Source organism: Dryobates pubescens, chromosome 26 (assembly GCF_014839835.1).
Source record: "Dryobates pubescens isolate bDryPub1 chromosome 26, bDryPub1.pri, whole genome shotgun sequence".
In the NCBI taxonomy this organism is placed as follows: Eukaryota; Metazoa; Chordata; class Aves; order Piciformes; family Picidae; genus Dryobates; species Dryobates pubescens.
In genome coordinates, this window is record NC_071637.1 from 3,722,745 (window position 1) to 3,736,226 (window position 13,482).

General features: G+C 49.6%; 1 protein-coding gene across 1 annotated transcript in view; it reads left to right on the forward strand.

Annotated features, from left to right (window-relative positions):
- TRPC4AP (transient receptor potential cation channel subfamily C member 4 associated protein) overlaps nt 1–13,482 on the forward strand; it is a 47,192-nt gene that overhangs the window by 554 nt on the left and 33,156 nt on the right. The window lies entirely within an intron of this gene.

Consider the following 13,482-nt stretch of genomic DNA (forward strand, 5'->3'; position numbering starts at 1 on the left):
GGTCTCTCCCCATCCGGACCTGAGCGCTCTCTGGGGCTCCCCGGCCTCCCCTGCCAGGCTCGCTTTGCGCCTGGTACTGGAGGGGGCCGGGGGGGGAGGCAGTGGGGAGTGCAGCAACCTCACGCGGTAGGGAGGAAGGATGTCTCTGGGCCTTCATGCTCCTGTTCCCTCCGTCCCATCCTTGGTTCCCCTGTGGAGAGACTGGAGCAGGATGAGCATTCGCCATGCTGTAAAAGAGCCGTCCTGTGTTGCTTTGGTTGTGAGAGAGGTCGTGGCTTTCTCCTGCAAAGAAAGGGAGGTCTGCTTGGAACCATAGCAGTGCAGCATCACAATTTAAGCATATCTGATGGACAAAGGCAACTTCTTTTTCTCAGGGCTCCTGAGGCTTTTAGCTCTGAAATGGGGGTAGGTTTTATGCCGGTGGCTTTCCATGAAACTGTTCCAAGTCCATTTCACACTTGTCATCTTTCCCAGTCGATGATGCTGGGAAATACTGAGGAATGAAATCGGCTGGTTAACTTAGACTTGTGGCTGGCCATGTGCTTCTGCTGGCTTTTTAAAGAGGCTGCTCATGAGTTGTGAGCTCTTAATTTATTTCCATGAGGGATAATCAGCATTTACTTTGCAGATTAAATGTGAAATGATGCAGAGACTCAGAGACTGAGGCGTGGGGGAAAGAACTTGCTTTCTGGTGATGATTTATGGAGCTGGAGTGTCTTAGGAGAGTTAAAATGGAACAAAAAGAAATGGGGTTTCTCTAGGTGGTTTTCACTAGTGCAGACAGTGTTTTCCTTGATTAACAAGGATCCTGTTCGTGGCTGTCCATGCCTTATTCTGTGGCTGAGGTCGGTAAAAGAGCAGGAGGTGATCTTCAGCAGCTGCTTTGCCCTTGTTGTGCTGTTTGCTCAGATACTGGTTTGGTAAATAGTTCAGAAAAGGCACGAATTTAAACCTGATGTCTTCTGAAGGAAGTTGCTTCTGTGGGATTGCTTCAGGAGTTTATTTCATCCTGCATGCAGACAGAGCAGCATGCTGCCTCACTAACTTGGCTCTCTCCCTCTCCCCCCCTACTAGGCTCTTGCTGGCTCACTCCCCTGCAATCAGAGTGATACAGATCAGATAAACCTGTAAGGCTGTGCACCAGCATCATCTGTTGGGCTGATACCTCTGCTCTGGGCTTTGCTTTGCCTGAGCAAGGCAGTGGTGCTGGGCATACATTTGGGGCTTTTATAAGCTGCTGGGAATGAGTGCTGAAGAAAACGACCGGGCTTGTGCAGTAATCGAGGAAACTCAGCTTGAGTTTTGTATCCCTCATCTCCTACCGGCCCAAGTTTGAGGTGGATTCGTTTGTTGCTGGGGTTTTGTTTGTTTGTTTTGGCTTTGTAAATGTCAGTATCCTTGTGCTGGCCTGGAAGACTTAAAGCTTGGAGGCCCAAGGTTCCAATGCTTCATAAATGCTGTAGGAATACATTTTAAAATCACTTGAGCCTAAGGTGGGGGAGGGGAAAAAAACCAACAACAACTCCCTGAGTGATTTTGAATGTTGTAAATTGTGCCTCTCTGTGCTTGAAGCAGCTTTTTGTTTGTGGATGATCTAAATATAAACCACTTTGATGTAACTTTTAAAGGAGTATGAGGCACTTCTGGCTGCTTTTTTGTTTAAGTCCTGGGGTTTTTTTTTCAGGCTGTTTGCAGTTTTCCTGCAGTTGGCTCTTCATTGGCACTGTGGTAGCCCTTGCTTGAGTTTCTCAACTCTGAAGTTTTTCACCTTTGCTCTGGAACAGCCTGTGAGCAGATTGAATTTCCAAGCTGTTGTGGTGGGGTATAGAAGAGCAAGGCAAGAGAATGCCCTTCCAGCTCTTTATTCCTGTTCTTTGCAGGGAAGTTTTGGGTCATGTGCTGCATGGACTGCACTGCTGGTAGCCTGTGAAAGAAGAGAAACCCTTTTCAAGGTCTCGATGCAGAGGGATTGGGAAACACCCATTCCTCGCTGTGGCTCCTGCCAGCTGAGCAGTGTTCTGCTGCAATGTTCTCCCTGTCTCAGCAGCTGATCTCCAGGAGACAATCAGTGCTGTGTGTAGGCAGCAGTGGCATTTATTCTTAAACGAAGCTTTGCGTGCTATTTTTAGGTGATCTCAAGATCCATTTTTGTGTGAGGAAAGCAGGGACTTCTCTTGGAGTTGGTAAGGATAATTGTTGGCAGGCCTACCTCTGAAAGTCCATCAGTCTGCTCTTGCAGAGATGTAACTGTGTGTTTGACAGCAGCAGCCACCTGGGTACCTGGTAGCTTTAGAATCAGAGAATTGGTTTGGTTGGAATAGAACTTTCAGATCAAGTCTTAACCATTCTCTAACTCTACCAAGCCTGGCACTAAACCATGTCCCCCAGCACCACAACTCTACCACTTTGAGACACCCCAGGGATGGGGATTCAACCACCTCTCTGGGAGGCCTCTTCCAGTCTTTGAGAACCCTATTAGAAGTTTCTTCTAATATCCAGCCTAAACCACCCCTGCTGCAACTTCAGGCCATTTCCTTTTGTCCTATCACTTGTTACTAGGGAGAAGAGACTAACCCCTCTCTCACTCTAACCTTTTCTCTGAAAGTTGTAGACTGAGATGGTCTCCCCTCAGCCTCCTTTTCTCCAGTCTAAATAACCCTGCTTCCCTCAGCTGCTCCTCACCTGTTCTCCAGACCCTTCACCTGCCCTTCTCTGGACCTGCTTCAGTGCCTCAGTGTCTTAGAGTGAGGGGCCCAGAACTGAACCCAGTATTCAAGGTGTGACCTCCCCAGTGCTGTGTACAGGGGGACAGTCACCACTCTGGTCCTGCTGCCCACACTACTCCTGATCCAGGCCAGGATGCTCTTGGCCTTCTTGGCCACCTGGGCACACACTGGTTCATCTTCATCTGGCTGTCAATCAACAGGCCCAGCCAGGCAGCTAAGACTCTGAACTCTGGATCCTCCTGTGTTCTTGCTGTGCTCACCCACCAGGAGCCATAGCTTTCTTGCTGGGGTTTTGTAGCTTTGTTATGAAGGTTGATGGTTGAAGCAAGCTTCAGTGGATATTAGCATTATCTGTTCAGATCCACTGTAGCCACATGGCTCTCCTCAGCTGCTGCCCTGCACGCAGGCCTCAGTCCCTGGGATCAGATTGCATAACCTTGGAGCAAGATTTGTCCTAGCACTGGCTACAGAGCAAGCAACAGAGGCTTTTCAGGTGGGGTAAACTCTAAGCAGGCCAGCTTCCCAGAGGTGACACACATTTTCTAGTGAGGGAGAACACTGGAGGCCCTCTCCTGGCACAGTGTCCTGGGTGCACAGAGGTACTGTACTGTCAGTAAGGCCTGATGGGGTTTGTGCTGCAAAGGAACATTTGCTAAGGCCACACCTTGAGTCCTGTGTCTAGTTCTGGGCCCCTCAATTTAAGAAGGACATTGAGACTCTTGAACATGTCCAGGGAACGAGGCTGGGGAGGGGTTTGGAGCACAGCCCTGTGAGGAGAGGCTGAGGGAGCTGGGGTTGCTTAGCCTGGAGAAGAGGAGGCTCAGGGGAGACCTCCTTGCTCTCTCCAACTCCCTGAAGGGAGGTTGTAGCCAGGTGAGAGTTGGTCTCTTCTCCCAGTCACCCAGCACCAGAACAAGATGACACAGTCTCAAGCTGTGCCAGGGGAGGTTTAGGCTGGAGGTGAGGAGAAAGTTCTTCCCAGAGAGAGTTGTTAGCCATTGGGATGTGCTGCCCAGGGAGGTGGTGGAGTCCCCATCCCTGGAGGTGTTCAAGAGGGGATTGGATGTGGCCCTTGGAGCCATGGTTTAGTTGTCAGGAGGTGTTGGGTGACAGCTTGGACTTGATGGTCTTTGAGGTCTTTTCCAACCTTGTTGATTCTATGATTCTGTGGCTCAGCTGCTCAAGCTCAGATGGCCTTAGCAAGAGGGCACACTCTCCACGTGCTGCAAGCCAGCTGTGCAAAGCTTGTTTCTAACACCCATCCAGGGTGCAGCTCTGTGAATCCCTGTAGGCAGAGCAGTACAATAAAGGACTAACCAGCCATTTGTTGGCAGGTTCCTCTGCTCCTGGTGCAGGCCCAAGAGCGGATCATCAGTGCTGGTCTTTTTCTCTGAGGATTGCCAAGGCTGAGCTGAAACAATTGGAGTGGAAAAAAGGAGTCCATGTTTTCCAGCTGGATTTCATGATCCCTGATGCTTCCCTTAGCAGGGGATAGTCCCTATCCACACAGGGAGAATATACCAAACCATCTCTGTTGAAAGCAAACATTCTCTGCCTCAGTCACCCAGGTTTCCAGCTCCTACCATTACAGGTTCCCAGTAGTCTGTAGTAGTTTCAAATCTTGGGCAGGTATTTTGTTTTCTAAGCCATTTTATTTCCTCCTTACACCACCACCACGTTCACGTGAATGTAATCCCCTTTAGGAGCTCTAATTGTACAGGTCTTAGCAGGCTTACAGCTCTTCAGTGGGGGGCAGCTAGTGAGTGTGAGAAAGCCTGGGCATGCTTTTTATGTAACAGGGACCAGAGCTCTGTCAGACACTGGAGATGCTCAGAAGTGGTAGTGTTGGTCTTCAGTAGTCTTTTGTGTGCCTGAGGCAGCGTGGGAGGAAGGCTGTTGTAGATGTAATGTTCCTTTGCCCCACTGCTTTCACAGAATCATAGAATCAACAAGGTTGGAAAAGACCTCAAAGACCATCAAGTCCAACCTGTCACCCAACACCTCCTGACTACTAAACCATGGCTCCAAGGGCCACATCCAAACCCCTCTTGAACACCTCCAGGGATGGGGACTCCACCACCTCCCTGGACAGCACATTCCAGTGGCTAACAACTCTCTCTGGGAAGAACTTCTTCCTAACATCCAGCCTAAACTTCCCCTGGCACAGCTTGAGATGGTGTCCTCTTGTTCTGGTGCTGGGTGCCTGGGAGAAGAGACCAGCCCCCACCTGGCTACAACTTCCCTTCAGGTAGTTGTAGAGAGCAATGAGGTCTCCCCTGAGCTTCCTCTCCTCCAGGCTAAACAATCCCAGCTCCCTCAGCCAGAATTGTCAGGGTTGGAAGGGATCATCTAGTTCCAAGCCCTCTGCCATGGACAGGGATGCTTCCCAGTAGATCAGGTGGCCCAGAGCCTACATATCCCTACAGATTTTGCTTGCTTTCAAACTGAATTTAAGAAGAAACTTGGGCTGTTGCAAGGAGCAAAGGAATCCCTGAGAAGTGAATACAATCATAGGTGGTATTTATTGTTCTCTACCAATAAGAGCATCAAAACAAACTTTAGGAGCTGTTACTATGTCTTGGCAGGGTTACTGTTGGACTCAGTGATCTTCAAGCTCTTTTCCTGCCTAAGCAATCCCATGGTTCTTATCATTGAGTCCATTCTCTCGTGGTTTTGAGGTACTGCTGGTGTTAAAGGTCTGTGTTGGAGTTGTCTCACACTGGGAAACTCTGTGGGAGTTTGAGATGTGTGGGGTCTGTTCCTTCCCTTGGTAGAGTAGAGCAGTAGTTTGGGAACTATGGGGATGGTTAGACCTGGCTAGAAGCTATCACAAGATTTATAGTGGGACAGCATGTTCCTGGGATCATGCCTGGCTTTTGGGCTGGCAGGAGAAAAGGTGGTGGCCTCTATCCAGGCTTGGGGAAGATGGAGAAACAGCAGTTACAGGAAACTTGACCTACACTTTGAAGAATCTAGGAGCTGGAGAGAGATTGGAAGCAGGTGATCTTATGTGGCTTTCTCCTAGCTTAGTATCAGCAGTGGAGTTTCTTCTTATCTGTAACATTTGGAGGGCTTGGACATAGAATCGTGGAATGGTTTGAGTTGGAGGGGACCTTTCAAGGTCATCCAGTCCAACTCCCCTGCAGTCAGCAGGGACATCTGCAAATACAGCAGGTTACTCAGGGCCCCAAACAACCTGTCCTGTTCCTGGAACCACTCCAGGTCAACTCCCACCTCTCTGGGCAGCCTGGACCAGACTCTCACCATTCTCAGTGTCAAACGTTTCTAGTCCAAATCTCCCTCTTGTAGTTTCAACCCATCACCCCTTGTCCTGTCACAACAGGCCCTGGTAAAATGTCTGTCCCCAACATTCTGATTGACCCTGGTCTCCCTGGAGCCTTCTCTTCTCCACACTGAACAGCTCCAACTCTTGGCCTGGTGTTCTCTCATGTTCTGTACCAGACCTGCAGGCAAAAGGCCCAGCTGGTGACTGGCCACATTTGCTGCCACAGCTGCAGCACAGCACTTCCCAACTTCTCCCTTGGAACACCTACTGGAATCCCTGTTTAGGGCAGTAGTTGTGTCTCTGCAGTGTGCCTTTGTGTTAAAATGAAAACCTGGGGGACATTCACCTTGGGTTTAGGCTTTTCAGTGAAAAGTTGTGTGGGGAAGGGCAGCTCGGCCAGGCTGAGGCATGTTTGTTAGCAGCCAGAAAGGAAAACGTCACACAGAGCTGGGATGACAGGGCACTCCCCAAAATCCTGACTAATCATCCTCCTGGCAGCCTGGCAGAGAGGACTTTTGAAGTCACCACTGTTGAGAGGGGAAAATAAATATTTAATTGCACAAATGTTCATTTCCTGGCCTGAATGGTTTGAAGGAAAGGATGTGGAAAGGCTTTGATTTTGTTAGAAGCCTGTAGAGCCCACCTGGTTCTTGAGATCCATAACCCTCAGCCTCTCTTTCCTCTTAAGCTTTCAGGATGCTTGAGTATGTGCTCCAGAAGCAGTCATGGAAAACAAAGAGAATGGAGATTCTGCCTTTTGGTTTTGGGTTTGTTATGGGTTTTTTAAGCACTTCCAAGCTCACCTTACTGCCTGATTGCAACAAATTATTGAATCAGGAAAAAATAAGTGATGGAGAAGGTTGAGGGGAAGACCTTATTGCTCTCTACAAGTACCTGAAAGGAGGTTGGGGTGAGGCTGGTGTTGGTCTCTTCTCCCAGGAAACCAGTGATAGGGTGAGAGGAAATGGGCTTAGGTTGTGCCAGGGGAGGTTTAGGTTGGAGATCAGGGTCAAAAATGTTTTCCTGCAAGAGTGGTGAGGGATTGGAACAGGCTGCCCAGGGAGGTGGTGGAGTCACTGTCTCTGGAGGCCTTCAAGAAGCTGTAGATGTGGTGCTTCAGGATATAGTTTAGTGGGTGTGGTGGTTGGGTTACTGTTGGACTTGATGATCTTAAAGGTCTTTTCCAACATTAATGATTCTGTGTTCCTGTGATTCTAGGTGTCAGAGCTCTAAGGTCCATCAGTGTCAGCCCCTCAGTGTTGTGAAGGAAGCCTGGGAACACAGAATTGCAGGATCAGAGTGCATCAGGTCAGGAGAGGAACTCTCCTGCAGTCAGCAAGGACTCCTCCAGCTAGATCAGACTGCACAGGGCCCCATCAAGTTTGACCTTGAATGTCTCCAGGGGAGGGGCCTTGACCCCATCTCTGGGCAACCAGAGGCACTATTTTATGCTTTTGAAAAGATGACAGAAAACAGCCTCCTGTAGTGAGAGTTCAGCAAGCCAGTGGAATGTTTGAAACAGAGACACAGTTTTATTAGAAAACTCTGTGTCCTGCTCTGGAGTGCAGATGGGAGGAGTAGCTCATGGTGTAACTGCTTCTGCCATTGCTCATGGGTTGTCAGCAACTTTGGGAAGCAGAGAGATGTGTCACTGACCACAGCTTACAGCAGACCTGGAGCCAAGCTCAGGAAAGTAAGAGGTTTGCTTTGCAGGGCAATGGCAAATTGTCACAGTGCAGGAACACACTTGGAAAGGAAAGGAAAGGGAAGGGATTTTGAAGCAGTCCTAACTACAAGATCTCAGACCAGCAACAAGTCACAGAATGTTAAGGATTGGAAGGGATCTCTAGGGATCGAGTCCAACCCCCTTGCCAGAGCAGGATTACCTAGGGCAGGTCACAGGAGTGCATCTAGGTAGGCTTTGAAAGTCTTTATAGAGTAGGAGACTCCACAACCTCCTTGGGCAGCCTGTCCCAGGGCTCTGTCACCCAGTATAGGTGTTGAAGTGGAACTTCCTGGGTTCCAGCTTGTACCTGTTGTTTCTTGTCCTTTTACTGGGCACCACCAAAAAGAGCCTGGCACCTTCATCCTGACACCCACCCCTCAGATATTTATGGACATTAATAAGTTCCCCTTTCAGCCTTCTCTTCCCCAGACTAAACAGCCCCAGGGCTCAGTCTTTCTTCATAGCAGAGGTGTTTGTCCCCCAGTCATCCTTGCAGCCTCCCTTGGACTCTCTCCAGCAGATCCCTGTCTCTCTTGAACTGAGGAGCCCAAAGCTGGACACAATGTTCTAGATGTGGTCTCACCAGGGTAGAATAGAGGGGGAGGAGAACCTCCCTAGGCCTGCTGGACACTCGAGCCACCCCAGGATGGCACTGGCCCTCTTGGCCACATGGGCACATTGCTGTGCCATGGATAACTTGCTGTGTCCACTAAGACTCAAAGGTCTTTCTCCATGGAGCTGCTCTTCAGCAGGATGACCTTTGTTCTGTAGTGTTTTTGGTGATGCTTTTACCACAGTTGTGGGCACCAGGCATCCAGGAGGATAAGCTGTTGGAGAGACTGTCTGGTGGATACTAGAGCAAAGTGGAAGAGGAGAAAGGAAAGGGGAGGTAAGTTGATACAAAGGGATGCATTTAGGTAAATATTAATCTAGAACTTGATAAAGCTTTAGGTACTATTCATAATTATTTAGCAGCCTTTAAGGTCATAGCTACTGAAATGTTTTAGAAGGGTTTATGATAAAGAACAGAATGGAATTAACCAGGTTGGAAAAGACCTTTGAGATCATTGAGTCCAACCTATCACCCAGCACCACCTAATCAACTAAACCATGGCACTAAGCACCCCATCCAGTCTCAAGCACCTCCAGTGATGGTGACTCCACCATCTCCCTGGGCAGCACATTCCAAGAGCCAGTCTCTCTTTCTGGGAAGAACTTCTTAACATCCAGCCTAAACCTCTCCTGGTGCAGCTTGAGACTGTAGGATTAGAGAGGTAGCAAAGCTTTGGTAGGTTTGTGTGTTGTGTCTTTGTTCAGCCCTCTGTATGTTCTCAGGCAAAAATCTGCACAGAAGTTATTTAAACTCTGTAGTAGGAAAGTATTGCTACGGTAGTTAGCAGTCTTTGGAGTAATCCTCTGGGAAGTGCTGGGCCCCAGTCCTTTGGGAGACTGGAAAGGGAACATGGCAGTGTGCTCTGCTTTGCAGTCCTGGCTGGGCTTGGGGACACCTTTTTAACTCTCTATTTAAATCCTCCTTGTTTGCCACCCTGCTGCCCTGGCTCCAGTAGCCCTGCTGGAAGAGGAGGAGATGGCTGGTCCTGGTTAGGTGTCTGCTCATCTGGCTGGTGAACAGCATGCAGTAGACTGGCAGTGTCAAACTGGTGTGGGACAGACCACTTCAGACTCTTGGCATGGTTTGGGAGCTCTGTGCTGAGGCCTGCCTGGAAGAGAAGTGCTTCTGGAGAGCCATGCTGTACAGTCCCCTGGGCTGCTGTGTCTGTGATTCAGAACTTGGATGCATTACAGCAGACTTCTCAGAAGTGACTGTGTGGCATCCTGGTGCTTCTCCTGGGTTGGTTTACTGCACCTGGGGAGGAGGGAAGTTTGGAGGCTTTTCCCCAGTAATTGGTACTTGCTTTGTCTTCTAACACCAGTAGGGTGTGATGGTCAGAAGCCTAGCACCCATCTCTTAGGCAGGTCCCTTGCTTTTAATTTCTCACTGGGCTCCTGCAGCCTCCCCTTCTTGCCAGATACCTAACCCCTCAAGCTGTGTGTGTGTGAGATTTTGGCTAGTTTATCCTGAGCTGCTCAGTGAGGGAAGGAAAGCTCTAAGAAATCACTGTTGGGTTGCACCAACGCTCCCTTGCTTGGCTAAGACCAAAACATCTTAGGAGAGGAACAGGGGCCTCAAAAGCCCCAGTGCTGCTGCTGCTGCCATTTCAATAATGTCTGCCCAAAAAGAGCAAGAAGGGCTTTGTTTATAAATGAAAACCATCAAGGAGGAGCTGCTGTTACAGAAATCATGGGATGCAGTTTTAACCAGCACTGCTGCAAACAAAGGCAGCTCCATACAACCTAATTGAATATTAATCCCTGCCCCCCCCCCACCAGAATCCCAAATCTTTGCATTGGCAAGTGCTGCCTCACCACAATGGAAATACCCAGAGCCAGGGCAGCCTCCTCAGTAAAGAACTGGGACCACAAGCTGGAGAATGCAAGGAAACTGAAGGCATGGATTGAATCAAGAGAAAGGGGGGGGGGAGAGAAAAAAAGGTCTTTTTGGTGTTTTATTTTGAAAGCAGTTAAAAGAAGATGAGAGCAAGGAAACATTTACTTCATCCTTTCAGAATTCCAGTTCTGGAAGCTTTCTGCAGATCAGCACAAGTGACTGCCTCTCAGAAGCCAGAACAGGGAGAGGAAGACCTGCCAGGACAAAAATGAGAGTGGAGATGGATCCTACCCCCAAACCAAGAAGCCAGCAAGAAGCACATTTTGGTGCTGGAGTGGGTGCAGAGTAGGGCAATGAAGGTGGCAAAGGGGCCAGAGAACAGGTCTGGTGAGGAGCAGCTGAGGGAACTGGGGGGGTTTACCCTGGAGCCTGAGAGGAGACCTCCTGGCTCTCTACAGCTCCCTGGAAGGAGATTGAAGCCAGGTTGGAGTTAGTCTCTTCTGCCCAGTAATAAGTGATAGGACAAGAGGAAATGGCCTCAAGTTGTTCCAGGGGAGGTGTAGGCTGGATACTAGGAAAAGCTGATTTATTGAAAGGGTTCTCAAAGACTGGCACAGGCTGCCCAGGGAGGTGGTGGAGCCCTCATCCCTGGAGGTGTTTCAGAGAGGCAGAGCTGTGGTGCTCTGGCTTTGACCCCTTCCAGGCTAGGAGCCTCCACAGCTTACCCTTTTCCAGTGCCTCTCCACTCTTGTGAAGAATTTCTTCCTAGTGTCTCATCTAAATCCAGCTTCTTCCAGTGTGAAGCTGTCACCAACTGTCCTGTCACTCCATGCCTCTGTAAGAAGTCCCTCCCCAGCTCTCCTGTAGTCTCCTTCCAATACTGGAAGGTTTCTCTCACCAGAGCCTTCTCAGCTCCATGCTGGACATGGCTTAGCACCAGACTTGGTAGAGTTAGGTAATGCTTGGACTTGATGATCTTGGAGGCCTTCTCCAGCCAGAAGGGTTCTGTGATCACGTTCTGAGGTTGTGAGTGCCGAACACAGGCAAGGGTTTAACGTCCATGAAGAGCTTTTGACCTTTTCTGAGAGCAATGGGCTGCTGAGCTCTGAGCTGTGCTGCTGGAAGCCGAGACTGCAGCTCTTGCACGTCATCTCTGCCTGTGGTATCTTCCCCATCAGCTGGAGCCAGAGCTGGATTCTTTCCCTGCCATTTTGCTGTGTGCTCTTTGTGCCTTCCCCAGCACTTAGTCCGGTTCCTCCCACCGCTCGTGGGCTTGTGGGCTCCTCCTACACCTGAGATGGGGTAGTGGTGGGGCTCCTCTTGCTGTCTGTGTGCCCAGTATTACAAGGGGGGATGGAAATTTGTGACTTCAAAGGAGCTGAACCATTACTCACAGGAGAAGCCATTTTGAGTTCCTGGGCTTGCCTTGCCTTTCCTTGTGCGAATGGAGGAGGAGCTCCGTGCCCTTCTCCTGCGGTGCTGGTGATTGCTCTGACTGAGAAGTCACAGAGCAGAGAAAAGGGGAAACTGGACAGACTTGACTCATGAAGTCATGGAATGCTTTGGCTTGGAAGGGACCTTAAAGATCTTCTAATTGCAACCCACCTGCCACCTCCTGCTAGATGAGGCTGCTCAAGCCCCAGGCAACCTGGCTTTGACCCCTTCCAGGCTAGGAGCCTCCACAGCTTACCCTTTTCCAGTGCCTCTCCACTCTTGTGAAGAATTTCTTCCTAGTGTCTCATCTAAATCCAGCTTCTTCCAGTGTGAAGCTGTCACCAACTGTCCTGTCACTCCATGCCTCTGTAAGAAGTCCCTCCCCAGCTCTCCTGTAGTCTCCTTCCAATACTGGGAGGTTTCTCTCACCAGAGCCTTCTCAGCTCCATGCTGAACAGCCTGAACTCTCTCAGCCTGTCTTTACAGCAGAGGTGCTCCATGGCAGGAGAGTCTTGCTGCCCAGAGGATTGGGGGTTGGTTTGTTCTGCTTTTTATCTGAAAGGGGAATAAACTTTCTGGCTGGCTGTGAAAACTCCTGCTGGCTGTAATTACTGTCTGCCTTACCTCCCCATACAAGGATCAGTCCCTCTTTGGGGTTGCTCTGGGTAGCTCTGGAGCATTGTTAAGAAAAGGTATTTAAGTCAGCATTGACTGGATGGTGAACTTAATGAAGAGGAAGGTTCTCCTGCCTTTCTACTCTGCCCTGGTGAAGCCTCATCTGAGTATTTTGTCCAGGTCTGGGCTCCTCAGTTCAAGAGAGACAGGGACCAGATGGAGAGAGTCTGACAGAGGCTAGAAGGATAATGAAGGGACTGGAACAGCTGTTTGAGGAGGAAAGGACCTGGGGCTGTTTAGTCTGGAGGAGAGAAGGCTGAGAGGAGATCTTTTAATAAAGATCTGAGGGGTGGGTGTCAAGAAGAAGGGGCCAGGCTCTTTCCAAAGGTGTCCTGAGGTAGGGCAAGGGGCAACAGACACAAACTGGAACATAGGAAGTTGCACCTCAACATGAGGAAAATCTTCTTTGCTGTAAGGGTTCTGGAGCAGGTTGTCCAGAGAGCCTATGGAGTCTCCTTCTCTGAAGACTTCCATGGCCTGTCCCTTTTGGGACCTGCCCTAGGTGATCCTGCTTTGGCAGGGAGGTTGGAGTCAATCTCTAGAGGTCCTTTCCAACTCCTACTATTCTATGAAGTAACTTGGAAGAGTTCAGGCCTCAAAACATCTTCTGTGGATTTAGTAGCCTTGTGCTGCTGGCTCATTTTCTTTCAGGTGTGAAATACAGTGGTGAATATTGAGAATTTTCTTTCATATTTTGAGGAGAAGGAGGAAAACTGGGAGGAGGTTTGCCCTATTGTAGTAGAAAATACTGAGGTGTTCTTTGGCATGGCTGCAGCCTGCTTCCCAGAGGACAATACCAGTGGTGGGGTTCCACTCATGTAGTTGTTGGTCTCCATTTATGACCAGCTCAAGACTGCAGAAGACATTTTCCCTGTAGCTTTGAACCATTCTTCTGGGGCCTGCTTGTGAATCTTAGTGATTTGGTCACTGCTATGACCAGTAATGGCTTCAGAGTCTTGGCTGAGGAGATGCTCATCACTTGCTGAGTGTAACAAGTTACAAGGAGGCCAATGGCATCCTGGCCTGCAGCAGGAAGAGTGTGGCCAGCAGGAGCAGGGAAGTCATTGTGCCCTGTGCTCAGCACTGCTTAGGCCACACCTTGAGTCCTGTGTCCAGTTCTGGGCTCCTCAATTGAAGAAGGACATTGAGACTCTTGAAGGTGTCCAGAGAAGGGCAAGGAGGCTGG